The sequence below is a fragment of the Balaenoptera musculus genome, chromosome 14 (genome assembly GCF_009873245.2).
Source record: "Balaenoptera musculus isolate JJ_BM4_2016_0621 chromosome 14, mBalMus1.pri.v3, whole genome shotgun sequence".
Taxonomy (NCBI): domain Eukaryota; kingdom Metazoa; phylum Chordata; class Mammalia; order Artiodactyla; family Balaenopteridae; genus Balaenoptera; species Balaenoptera musculus.
The window spans coordinates 21,649,328-21,661,961 of NC_045798.1; positions in this window are offsets into that span (position 1 = coordinate 21,649,328).

Genomic DNA, 12,634 nt, shown 5'->3' on the forward strand with positions numbered 1-12,634 from the left:
ACCCCCAGACCTCCCAAGCCCTCGCCCCTGGGCCTCAGGTTGGTCCTGCCATGATCAAACCTTTGTATACCCTCCTCCTGCCCATCTCTGGCCTTTCCTGTTAGAACGGTTGGGGTCACCAGGAGATGACTCCAATGGGGGGATTCCAGGCACTCAGGCAGACCAGTGGGGACTATTTCTGAGCATGAGTGCAATGGTGTCTTGAGATGCCTCCAGCTCCTTCGGGGCCCACGGAGAGGCGTTGTGGAAAGAGATGGGCTTTGGAGTCAGACTCGAGTTCAAATTCTGACTCTGCCCCTCACTAGCTGGGTGACCATGGGCAGGTAACTTAACATCTCTGAGCCTGGATTTCTACATCTGTTAAAAAAAAAAGGGGGGGAATTCCCTGCCAGTCCAGTGGTTAGGACTCTGCGCTTTCACTGCCAAGGGCCCAGGTTCCACCCCTGGTCGGAGAACTAAGATTCCACAAGCCACACGGCATGGCCAAAAAAAAAGGACTGGGCATGGGAATAACAATTCCTCCCCTCCAGAATGGATGTAAAGCACCTTCCAGAGGGATTCTGGACTTGGCTTGGGTGGAGGTGACTGGCCAGATAGAGGACTCAGGAAATGGGGTTGGGATGCTTTGGGGAGCACCTGCCCTCCAAGGGGAGGCCTCAGCCAAGGAGCACGCGGCTGGTAAGGGCCGAGCGGAGTCCCTCTGATGCCTTGGCCCTCAAGGTGGATTGATTCCCAGCTGAGAAATGGCCTCTTGTTCTCAAGGTTGGCGGGAGGGTGAATTCTTTTATGATACCATGATACCATGTGAGGGCAGGGAGCTGCACCCTTGGAGGGGAGCCTGGCATGGGTAGTCCCGGGCATCAGATGACAAGCAAAACTATCCTTGCTCAGTTGTGGAAGGGAATCTCCTTCCTTTTTCGCCAAGAGGTGGGAGGGGAATGAGAAAGGGCCATGGCCGGCTTCTCTTTCTAATGAGGCCTAACTGAGGCAAGCGTGGGAATGACTTGGCGGGATCCGAGAGGCAGCTTGGAGAACTGGGAAAAGCTCTGGCCTGGGAGGTGAGAACTATGGTCCCAGCTGCCCGCCCCACCTCCAAGACGAGTGGCCATGCGTGAGTCACAGTCTCTCAAGTGACACAGCTCTTATCTTCGAAATAAGGAGGTGAGATGTGAGGTCTTTCAGGCCCTTTCCAACTCTGAGAGTGTCTAACTTTGTAGCCATCTCTTTAAAGATGAGAAGCAGAGAGGCTGAGCTAAAACAGATGTGGCGGATAAAGCCAAGATAATCAGCCGAGCGGTTTCTCTCTCTCCAGTGCCCTGCGTCAGCAAGGCCTTGGGTGACTTCTGGCATTTGTTCATTTCGATAGGTAATCAAGGCAGCATCTGTGGGCCCGAACTTCCGGATGAGAGGCTGATCAAACAGTTTTTACCCTCAACCCTTCCTCTTTCCTAACCGGCGTGTGTGTGATGTGGACATTCTGAGTCCAACGAGGCTCCAGGCTGGCTCCCGGCATGGAGCGTTTCCTAAATATGGTTTCTTTGCTCAGAGCCCCTGGTCCTCCTGACCTTCCACAGTCAGCTGGAGTCTGGGGATGCCCATTCCCTAAAGAAGTATTTTTTATGTGTCTCCCCAGTGCCTGGCATCAAAATCAAAGGTTCCAGGGCACGTTTGTTAGAGGGGATCCCCAGGAGTCTCTGGTGTGTGAGATAACCATGCTTCCTGCCCCTGAAGGGCTCACCAGCCAGGCAGAGAGAGGAGGTGACCCAGTATCCACTGGGCAAAGTGGCAGGAGGGCGAGAAGGGCTCTGGGTGGCTGACATGAGCTAAGGCCTCAGAGGCAGGTGACAAATTGAGGCAGCATGCAGCTCTGAGGGTTGGATTTCATTTTAAAGTAACCCCCGCCCATTTCCATCCTGCACCTGGTTTGCTTCCTTCCTCACCTGATCCCATTCTGTAATTACACGCTCACTCGTTTATTATCCGAACTCTCCTCTAGAAGGAAAGCTCGAGAAGGAAAGTCTGTTGCTGCCTTATCCACCATCTAGACGCAGTGCCCGACAGAGCCCCGCGCAGAGAAGGTGCTGGAAAGCCCGTTTCGCCTGCATAAAGGCATGTGAGCAGGTAAGTGACAAAATCCAAGTCATGTTTCAGGGTGGCGGAGTTGCAGAGCCGAGTCAGAGTCGGGCAAAGAGGTTGAACATTCCGTCTTCTTGAGAACCCGGGACATTTTTTACTTTTCGCTTCCTAATCAGTGGTTTCTTGCCCTTCGCCGGAGCCCGGGGCGCTGAGCATCCGGGTTGGAACGCGGACTGCGTGGGAGGGGCGCGAAACTGTGGCGGTAGCCCCGAGAAAAGAATCGGTTTTTGTCCTCATCTTCGCGTGCACCTGTCGTCCCAAAGCCTCGACAAACACTTTGTCATTCACCTTCCAAGCCTCTCTGTGGATTCAGCCTGGGGGGTGGGGGCGGGGCAGGGTGGGGACAGGCCGGAGCCCAAGGAGCCGCATTCCGCGCATTCCTGCCTCCTGACTGCTCCTGGTACCACGGCTGTGAGCCCGGGATGTCCAAAAATTCCAGCTGACTCATCCGTGGGTGAGCAAGGCCAACACGAGGGGACGGGTGGAATCTCCTGGGGTCTGCCTCTGACGAGGCCCCCAATTCAGAGGGGAAAGAGGGGCAGGGGGGGGACGGTCGATGGCCGGGATTTAGGCCGTTTCTGCTCAGGTGTCCCTCGAGGTGCCAGGAGGTGGTGACAGGTGCAACTCGGTGTCGTGGATGGGAGCCTGGGCCGGGACCTCCGCTACCTGGATTTGAGTTCTGGCTCCATCCTTATCACCTTTGGAACCTTATCAAACCTCTCTGGGTCTCAGTGTCCTGGAGTGGAAACGGGGGCAGTATTGGTTCCGACTCCACAGCGCGGTTGTGAGGATGAAGCAAGAATGTGGGTAAGATGCTGAGCACAGTCCCAGCACAGAGGAATTGCTTAACAGTGGTGACTTGTGCTAGGACGTCCGCTTTCTGAGGCAATGACGTGACACATGCTTCCAGGCCACCAGGCAAGTGTCTAATGGGTCCTTGCTTGGTCCTCCAGGACAAAGGCTGCAAGACAGGTGGGGGGAATATTCCTGCCCCGCCGTGGGATTGTGGGTAGAGCCACCTCTCTCTGACTCTCGCCTGTCCCGACAGAGCCTCTGGGGAGCGGAGGGCTGTGAGTGCACTCACGGATGAGCCCACACTGACTGGGCAGAGGCTTTTCTGGTACTCACGTCTGCCTCCAGATGGCTTATAACCAGATCCCTGCCAAATTCCTCTTACCTCCCCCCAGGACTTATCTGACGCCAGAGCATTTCTCAAAAGGGGGAAACACAGGCATATCGTCACCACCTCATCACCGCATTATTACAGCCCTGGCTCGCCCTGCCTTCCAGCTGTCTTCCCCAGGGAAGTCTCTGAAAGTTTTTCCCCAGCTCCTTCCGGGGGCTGCCGGGGAGAGTGAAGTCCGGGAATGAGGATGCGACACAGGACGAGACCTTGAGCCAGTCCCTGGCCTTTTTCACTTTCCCCGTCGTCTGTGAAACGAGGAGGCTGGCTGAGGTCATCCATTTCCGGCAGTTCAGTTCCAGGGGGTTCTGGCTCCCAAGGGCGGGGGAGAGCCGGCTAGATGAACACTTGTTCCTCTTTGGCAGGAGAGCACAGGGCTTAGGTGACAGATGGCTCTGGGTTCAAATCCTCACCCTGTCCCCTTGCCAGCTCTGTGAGCTTAGGCAAGGCTGTCACCCTCTCTGAGCAGTTGTCCTATCTGTAAAATGGGCATGCTAGTAGCCACCTCCAGAGCCACCTTAAGGATTGAGATGATGTGTGTGTAGAACTCAGCATGGTGCCTGGCACCCACAATATTATAATTTTTCCCTAGAAATATGGGCTTGGTCATTGTCACTGAACTGCTCACCTTAGACAGTAAGAAGCCACGGCCAGGTGGTGGTGGTGGTTGGTGGGAAGAGAATTCAGACCATGTTTCCGTGTTTCAGCCACCACACCAGGCCGGCTTCAGAAAGAAGCTGCAGTAACTCAGAGGAAAAGTCCCACAGTGTCTGCTCCGGCTCCCTGGGCGGCTCTCAGTACACGTGCCAAGAGATGGCTTGGCGCCGTGCTCTGCTCCTCATGCCCATTAGCGTATTTCCAGATGTTTCAGGCAGCAGCCGTGGAGTTCTTTCAGGTTCTGATCCTTTGGATCTCCTTTTCTGCAGCTTCTCTTTCCTCTGCTTTTCTCCAACTGGGCAGACTTCACAAAGGGAGGGCCGGGACAGCCAGATACCTCATAAAATGCCCCTTTTACCAGCAACAACATGAACCGCTTTTAGTACTACGATTTAATTAGTCCCATCCTGCATGTACCTGAGGCCTGGGAAATGGTGGCCTGGGGAGTTCTGGTGACTCAGGGCAGCCAAATGGAACGAGCTCTCTCCTGAACACCTACTCTGCATGGCCTCTTCACCCACATCATACTGACCTTCCCAACCCCACGAAGTAGGTGATATTAGCCCCCTTTTCTCGATGAGAAGCTAAGACTCAGAGAGGCTGTGTAACTTGCCCAAGGTCACTCAGCTATTGAGAGGACCCTACTGGCCCAACTCCAAAGCCCTAGCTCTTTCCATGACAGACAAATGTCTTCATGGTCTGTGCATGGCCCAAGCCCTGGGCCTTTGCTACCAGCCGTCTGTCTACCAACTGGGTCCCAGGCCATGAGCTTCAAAGCGAAACCTGGCCCAGTAAGCAAGTCAAGGAGGAGAGTCAACTCGCAGGGAAGCAGCAGCAAAAAAAAGGGGTGTGTGTGAGGGTATGTGTTTATGTAAGGATGCATGTGTGTTTGTGTCCAGGGATGCACATATGCGTGTGAACCTTTGTGTGCTGCATGTGAGGACATGTTGCGGTATGAAAATGTGTACCCACATGTGTGTTTGTGAAGGTGCACTTATGTGTGAGGGTGTGCGTGCACACACAAGTGGGCGTACATGCGTGAGGATTGAGGGTCTGTGTTTGTGTATGAATGTGTGTGCACAGAGGATGTTTGTGGATGCATGCATGTGTGAAAATATATTGCGTGCATGTGTGAGGACGTGTGCCTTGTGTGAAGATGTGCGTGCACACAAGTTTGTATACGAGGGTGCACATGCGTGTCCTCGTGTGAGGGTGGATGTGTGCACAAACGTGGGAGGGCATGTGTGTGTATGTGTGAAGATATGTGTCGGGATGTGTGTGGAAGGGTGAAACAGTGAACGCATACACGTATGAGGCTGTGTGCTCCTGAGTGCGTCTGCGCACACACGTGAGGACGTGTGCGCATGCGTCGGAAAGCTGGGCCAGGATGGAGGTGGGGTTGGGAACGATGTGATGGCGACCAGATGGGTTTTTTGTTTTGCGAGAACTCTTTGGTGTTGAGTACCAGGAGTTTCCCAGCACCGAGGACAGATCTTTTTTTTAATGTATTTAGCTTCTCAAGTGGTAAAAGGGCAGCAAGCAAAGCTGGGGTTTCTCTTCCTGGAGGGCTGGACTTGTCCGCCCTGGGCATCACAGACGAAGGTTTACCTTGGCCGCCTGCGGACTCTGCGGGCCCAGCTTGTTTAGGCTCGTTAAGGAGGAGCAGCCGCTGAGAGCGCCGGCCTCTCCCTTCCACCCCCGGGGCCTGGTTCTGCTAAAAACACTTGATTTAGAGTTTCTCGCTTTGCTTTCCCTGGCTGGGTGTCCCGGCAGGAAGGGAAGCACCTAGGTAGGGCCCGGGCTGCTTTGTCCGCTGAGACTGGGGAGAGGGATTCGGTTTCCCCACTGAGGTGGCTCCAGCCCGAGCAGCCCCGGTGGGTCTGGCCTGTGAGTGTCTGCTCCTTAGGGTGGGTGGGGTCGGGCTGAGATGGGAAGCGGGAGAGCGGAGCCTCGGGCTTGTGAGATAAAAGTCCCCTTCTGCATAGAGCGTGTGATGGTGTGAGGGAGCTTGCGTCTCTGCGTGTGTCCCGCCGGGAAAGCCCCTCTGTGTTCATTTAAACCCTTAAAAATTTTTTTCTTAACTCATTCCGCCCTCACGCTCCCGCCCCACACCTCCAATTTCCTCTACATTTAGCCTCTTGGGGATCATAAAGACTAGAGTGCCTTGGCTCTGAGGAGACATAGTGGTCCACACCCTCTCCACAGAGAACCTCCTCCATAACATCCTAAGCGTGTGCCCACCCAGCCTGCCTGGACCCTTTCCGGGCCACTGGACGGGAAGCCTCCTGAGGGCAAGGCCTGTATCTCTCTCTGAAGCCTGTCACTGCTCCATCGTCTGGCCAGGTGCCTGCTGCCTGGCACATACTGGGCCTTGGTACATATTTATCAGATGCGTGAAGAATGAGGTAACTCATTGCTGCTGCAGGTAGACAGCCCTTGGTAGATGGCCTTCGTCCAAAGATCATTTGGATCTTTGAGTCAAATTATATTGAGCCAAAATGTGCTTCCCTTTGGGACTTCCCTGGTGGTCCAGTGGTTAAGACTTCGCATTCCAGTCCAGGGGGTGCGGGTTCGATCCCTGGTTGAGGAGCTAAGATCCCACATGCCTTGCGGCCAAAAAATATAAAACAGAAGCAATATTGTAACAAATTCAATAAAAACTTTAAAAATGGTCCACATCAAAAAAAATCTTTAAAAAAAAAAGTGCTTCCCTTTGAAGGCAAATATACACTTTTTTTTTTTTTTTTTTAATTGGGGTAGAGTTGATTTACAATGTTGTGTTAGTTTTGGGTGTACAGCAAGGTGAATCAGTTATACATATGCATATATCCACTCTTTTTTAGATTCTTTCCCCATATAGGCCATTACAGAGTATTGAGTAGAGTTCCATGTGCTATACTGCAGGTTCTTATTAGTTACCTATTTTGTATATAGTAGTGTGTATATGTCAATGCCAATCTTCCAATTTATCCCCCCCCCTTACCCCCTGGTAACCATAAGTTTGTTTTCTACATCTGTAACTCTATTTCTGTTTTGTAGTTAAGTTCATTTGTACCATGTTTTAAAATTCCACGTACAAGCGATATCATATGATATTTGTCTTTCTCTGTCTTACTTCACTCAGTATGACAATCTCTAGGTCCATCCATGTTGCTGCAAATGGCATTATATCATTCTTTTTTATGGCTGAGTAATATTCTGTTGTGTATATATGTACCACATCTTCTTTATCCATTCCTCTGTTGATGGAAACAGATTCCTCTGTTTAGGTGTCTTCCGTGTCCTGGCTATTGTAAATAGTGCTGCAATGAACATTGGGGTGCATGTATCTTTTCAAATTATGGTTTTCTGAACATATACTCCTCTTAATGCCTCCTGGATCTAAGCTGAATGTAGTTCCCATAACCGATACTCATATCACACAGATATGAGCAATTTTTTCAGTGGACATCTTGAAATGTGGCTCATGAGCTGGACCCCAAATTCTAGGTGTAGCCTGGTCAGAGACCAGCACACTGGATGTTATAGGAGTGTGTCTCCCCTCCCCCCAAAGATATGTTAAAGTCCTAACCCCTGGCACCTGTGAATGTGACCTTGTTTGGAAATAGTGTCTTTACAGATGTAATCAAGTCAAGATGAGGCCGTATTGGAGTAGGGTGGGCCCGAAATCCAGTGACGGACATCCTTATGAAGAGAGAGATTTAGAGATACACAGACACACTCACAGGGAAGAAGGCCTTGTGAAGACACAAGAGGCTGTTCCTTTCCTGGGCAGAGCTTGGAAGGGGGAGGGGCAGGGAGAGTAAAATATATGCATATCTGCTGATCACCGCTGCATTTCCTTGGCTAGTTCTGTCATTCACTGTGTTCTCAGAGTGGGGGCTTTGTAATTACCAGGACATCTTTTTCTTAATCCAGTCATTTGAATTTCCAGGCCCAAATTAGGTTGGGGAAGCACCCAGAATTTGCAGACTCTAATAGTCTCAGTTTCATCAGAAGTTTGCTGAGCCTCTGTAGGCTCTGTGCCAGGCCCTGGGCCTGGGAGGTTCACTACAGGTGGTTATATGTGCCTTGCACAGGACGGCTTTGCACCGGCTCCTGAGGGAGCTGGGATGCAGACCAGCCAAGGAAGGGTGCAGCCAGGCAGTCAAGTGCCACTGAACACAGCTTGGTGTTTCCCACCTCATCATGTAAGAATGGCCAGATGTGCTACAAACACAGTCATTTTTACTGAGTGTGAAGGAGTAATTTAGGATGTTAAATTATGCTCGAGGGCATTTTTGGGAGAACTTTTTTTGCCATCATGATGGTCACAGGGGGTGCCAGATTCCAGATGCGGAAGCTTGTGGTAAAGCCAGGGTGAGGACCACAGAGAGAAGTGCCAGTGCCTGAGTAAGAGGGAAGTTGTGCAAGGAGTGTGGCTGACTGTGGGCCAGTGGAGGGAGGCGCATGGGGGCTGGCCTAGGTCAGTGGATGGTGACCCTGGAAGCACATTATAATGACCTGGGGAGCTTCAAAAAAATCTGCCCCCAGATCCCAGCCCCACCTGATTAAATCAGCATCTCTGTGGGGAGACATTTAGGCACCTGTGTGTCGTGGCTAAAGATCTGCAAGTGATGCCAATGTAAAGTAGGCATGGGACAGAACTTGGCCAGCAGTGAGGTTGCTCCTTCTTGCTTAATTGCACTTGACTTGGTACAATGAAAACACACACACACACACACACACACACACACACACAGAGGTACATATATATAGACGCATACACATGTAAAAATCCTGGTCAACACTGTAATTTTAAACAAACCAAATCTAGCATATATGTTGTCAGGTATCACTGTGACTCTTGGGGACATGTTGATTCAGCCCTGTGCAGAAGACAATTGCAATGGTATTGTAACCTTAGGCTAATCTCTAGGGCTTATGCACAGTGCTTGACTTTTTTCTTTTTCTCCCTTCCTTCCTTCCTTCCTTCCTTCCTTCCTTCCTAGGGCTTTGGGTCGGCGTCCCTGTCATTTACCCTGTCATCATCTTGATCTGGTTTCCTTTGACTAAAAGTAGTTATCTGTGAACGCTTTCTTTCTTTGAGGGCCTCTCTTGGCCAGTCTCTTGGCTGGGGGCATCAGCAAAAGGTTGAGAGGGTTCTTCTTATGCCTTTTCAAGAGTTTGCCTACAGATTATGTCATGAAACGGGGGACCCCGAAAGGCTTTTTCTAGAAGTTTCTTTCTCAGGGATTTGCTCCAGTGGAGGGTAGGTCATGGTTCTCAATGAGGCATCTTCTTGTTGATGCCAGAGTCCCAGCCCCATGTTCCCAATGTGAGCTGGTCACTTAAGAGAAAAAGCATGATAAGGTTTGGTGATGGGGCTTCCCTCTCTGTGTGTATAAGAAACAAACAAACAAACGAAACTGAAAAGAGAAAAATCCAACCCCTTTCAGAAGATCCAGCCCTTCCCTGTCCCTGGGTGGCCCTTAGCCCATCACCCAGTGTCACCTCCAGGGAAAAGCCTGACTAAGACTCTGGTCCTAAGAAAACCCTACGCTGAGAAGGAACTTGAGTGCAGCTGCTCGCATGGAAGGAGCTAGACTAGGGATGACAAGGCAGGCCTCTGTGAAAGTCTTCCAAGGAGCTAGGGAGAAAAAAACAGAAAGATTCCTCATTTGCATCAAGAGTAAACTTCCTGTCCTGTTAAACAATGAGGCATTCAAAAATCCGCCTGAGTAAAAGTCCCCTGATGCAATGAGAGGGTGAGCAATTTCATGTCAGACTGTTGTTATGGGATTTATACATGTCCTAGCCGGGCTTGAGGTGAACCTCAGAGCCAAAAACAATAGCCCTAAACCCCACATGCACAGAAACCTCATTCCAGTGGAGTTTCCTTAAGAGAGAGCACAGCAGACTTTTCACAAACAAAATGACTTCAAAGGCAGGCTTGCATCACCTGACTCCCCCAGCTTGACACTTCCCTTTAGGCCAGACCTGGCCCTTCTGTTTCTTGGTTTACTTTATGAGGTTCTCACACACACACACACACACACACGTTGCAAAGCAATTATCTGAGCTCACAGGCCAACAGGAAAGTAATTGTAATTGAGTACTTCCTTTGTCAATTGCAGACCCGGCCACTGCAGTGGGGATGGGAGAGCAGGCAGCTCAGCACCCAGTGACATGGCAACTCCTCCCCCCAAGGCATTCAGAGTGAATTCCCCGGGGAGCAGGATGCCAGGGGGATGGGGGAATGGGGGGAATTTTCTTACATCACTTGACTGCGCTTGCTTTCACTCCCCAAATCCTGAGTCATGACTAAAGTCGGATTGCCTCGGGTCTCTGGCTGAAACCAGAGGTTACAGATTTGGAAACCTGACTCCCTCAGCTGACTCTTGTTCAGTTCATCAGAGGAAATGTGTATTATTTTACTTGCCCCTCTTCAAGCTGAAGTGCCTTCTAATTGAGGGGATTACGTGAGGAAAGTGGCTCTGTAGTGGCTTAGTAAGCCGATGCCAGGCTAGTGAACGATATTTGACGTTGGATGAGTTTACAAAAAGGGCAGTCTCTCTGTTTGTTTAAATGGAGATTAAGTGAAAGGAAAAGTTTTTCTTTCCCATCCCAAGACAAATGTGAAACACATGTTTTCCCTTTTGACTTTGTAGTACAAGGCTCAAACAGTGCGCCCCAGCACCCCCTCAGCTGTGAGTTTTCAAGCATTGCAGAATGTTTCCTCTCTTTGGTGGCCAAAGCCAATATGAGCCTTTATATTTCCAGACAGTGGAGCTAATGGTGATGACCCAGTTGATTCCAGGTAATTGTGTGTGGGGTGTTCCTGGGCAATTTACCGGTAGGCAGGATGAGAAGATGTAGTACAGGTGATCCCGGGAACTGGGTTCAAGTCATAGCTATGCATTTGCCCAGGTGACCTCACTAAAGCTCAGTTTCCTCACCTGCAAAATGAAATTGGTTGAACTTGAAATGTCTCGGGTAATTTCCAACTCTGGAAAGACCGTTGGTTTAGGTTGGTTTATCCTGTATGTGGGAGACATTCCTAGTTGAGGGCACCCTTAGCGTGGGCTCGGGGCAGCGTGGGAGACCTCAGTCAAGGAGCCTGCGCTGCCACCGTGCACGTGACTCACCATGACCTTGAACAACTCACTGGCCCTCTTTGTGAGTCCTTCTCCTTATCTGAGAGAGGAGGTTTGATGGTCTTGCCCCTGACAGAGCAGTTCAGATACGAGACAAGCCTGAATGAGACAAGGGTGTAGTTTGAGTTCCTTGGACTAAATGGATCATTCATCTCAGAAGATAAGTTTTTTTTTTAAAAAAAATGCTAGTTCCCAAATATTTTTTGGATTATCTCAAGAATAAAGCAATGAAAATCTGTATTCTTTACTCTTGGCTTTCCTTAAATGGCTACTGGTTCAGGGAGTGCATGCATCAAATGACCAATAAGGGCTGTGAAAATCAGGATTTCTTCCTCCTGTGTTGGCCAAAGCCATGTTCCTTGCTTTTATCATGTTGCTAATCCGCTCAGAAACCTGTTTCTACTCTGCTCAGAAACCTTCGTGATTCCCTTTGCTTCCAGGATTCAGTCCAAACCGACATTCAATTCCCATTATGACCTGGCTTCAGCTTGCATTATCTACCACCTCTTCTACCTAAAATCCTAGAATTCATTAGAATCTCTGCAGTGATGCCAGAATCACCCCTGTAAATGTCTCCTCACAAGTGGGCAGCCAGTCTCTGCTTGGACACAGTGGCGGGGAGAAGCCTCTGATCCTGAAAACAATCTGGCCTTTTTCAAATCATTCCTAATCATTAGAAACTTCTCCCCTATGTTGAATCAGAATTTGCCTCGTGGTAAATCCCAACCACCCATCGCTCCTATAGGAGCTACTCCAGTTCAACTTCATTCCTCTTTCTCAATGTTTGAAGACAGCGGTCATGCCACCCCTGAGAAATCTCTTTTCCAGACTTAACAACTGTGGTGTCCTTAACAGATTTTCATTGACTTGGTTTTTGGACTCCTAAATGTCGTTGTCCTTACCTTCCCCTGGGCATGCTTCAAATGGTCAGTGTCTCTTAAAAAAAAAAAAAAAAAAGTGACCCTTTGAACTAAACACAATGTTCTAAATGTGCACTGGTTGGTGGAGCTAGTACCTCCTTTGTTTCTGTAATAGTCAGGTTAGGTGAGAGATACAATAGTAGTTCAGTGGCTTAAAGAATATAGAATGTTTTTTCTCTCTCAAGTACCTGCCTGAGGTGATTGATGCAGGTTAGCAAGTGGCCCTGCTCTCTGCAGTCATTCAGGGACCCAGGCCCCTTGAGCTGGGGCTCCGCTATTCCATGGGGTGTTCTGGTCCAAGCTGGATGGCTACCAAGTCCCAGATGCAACCAGGAGGAAGAAAGAACAGAGAGTGAGGAGGGGGTGTGTCCACCTCTTAAGAGCCCAGCTCCCGACACAGACCACTTGTTAGCATCTCACTGGTGAGAACTCCGTCCCGTGGCCATACTCAACTGCGAAGGAGGCTGGGAAACATGATACAGCGTGTCGGCATGCATCACCACGGAGGAAAGCGAGAATGGATCTTGGTAGCCATGAATATGGACAAGGCTCACTGGGCTTTCAATTCTGGGAACACACCAAGCTCCTTCCGTGGTCAGGGC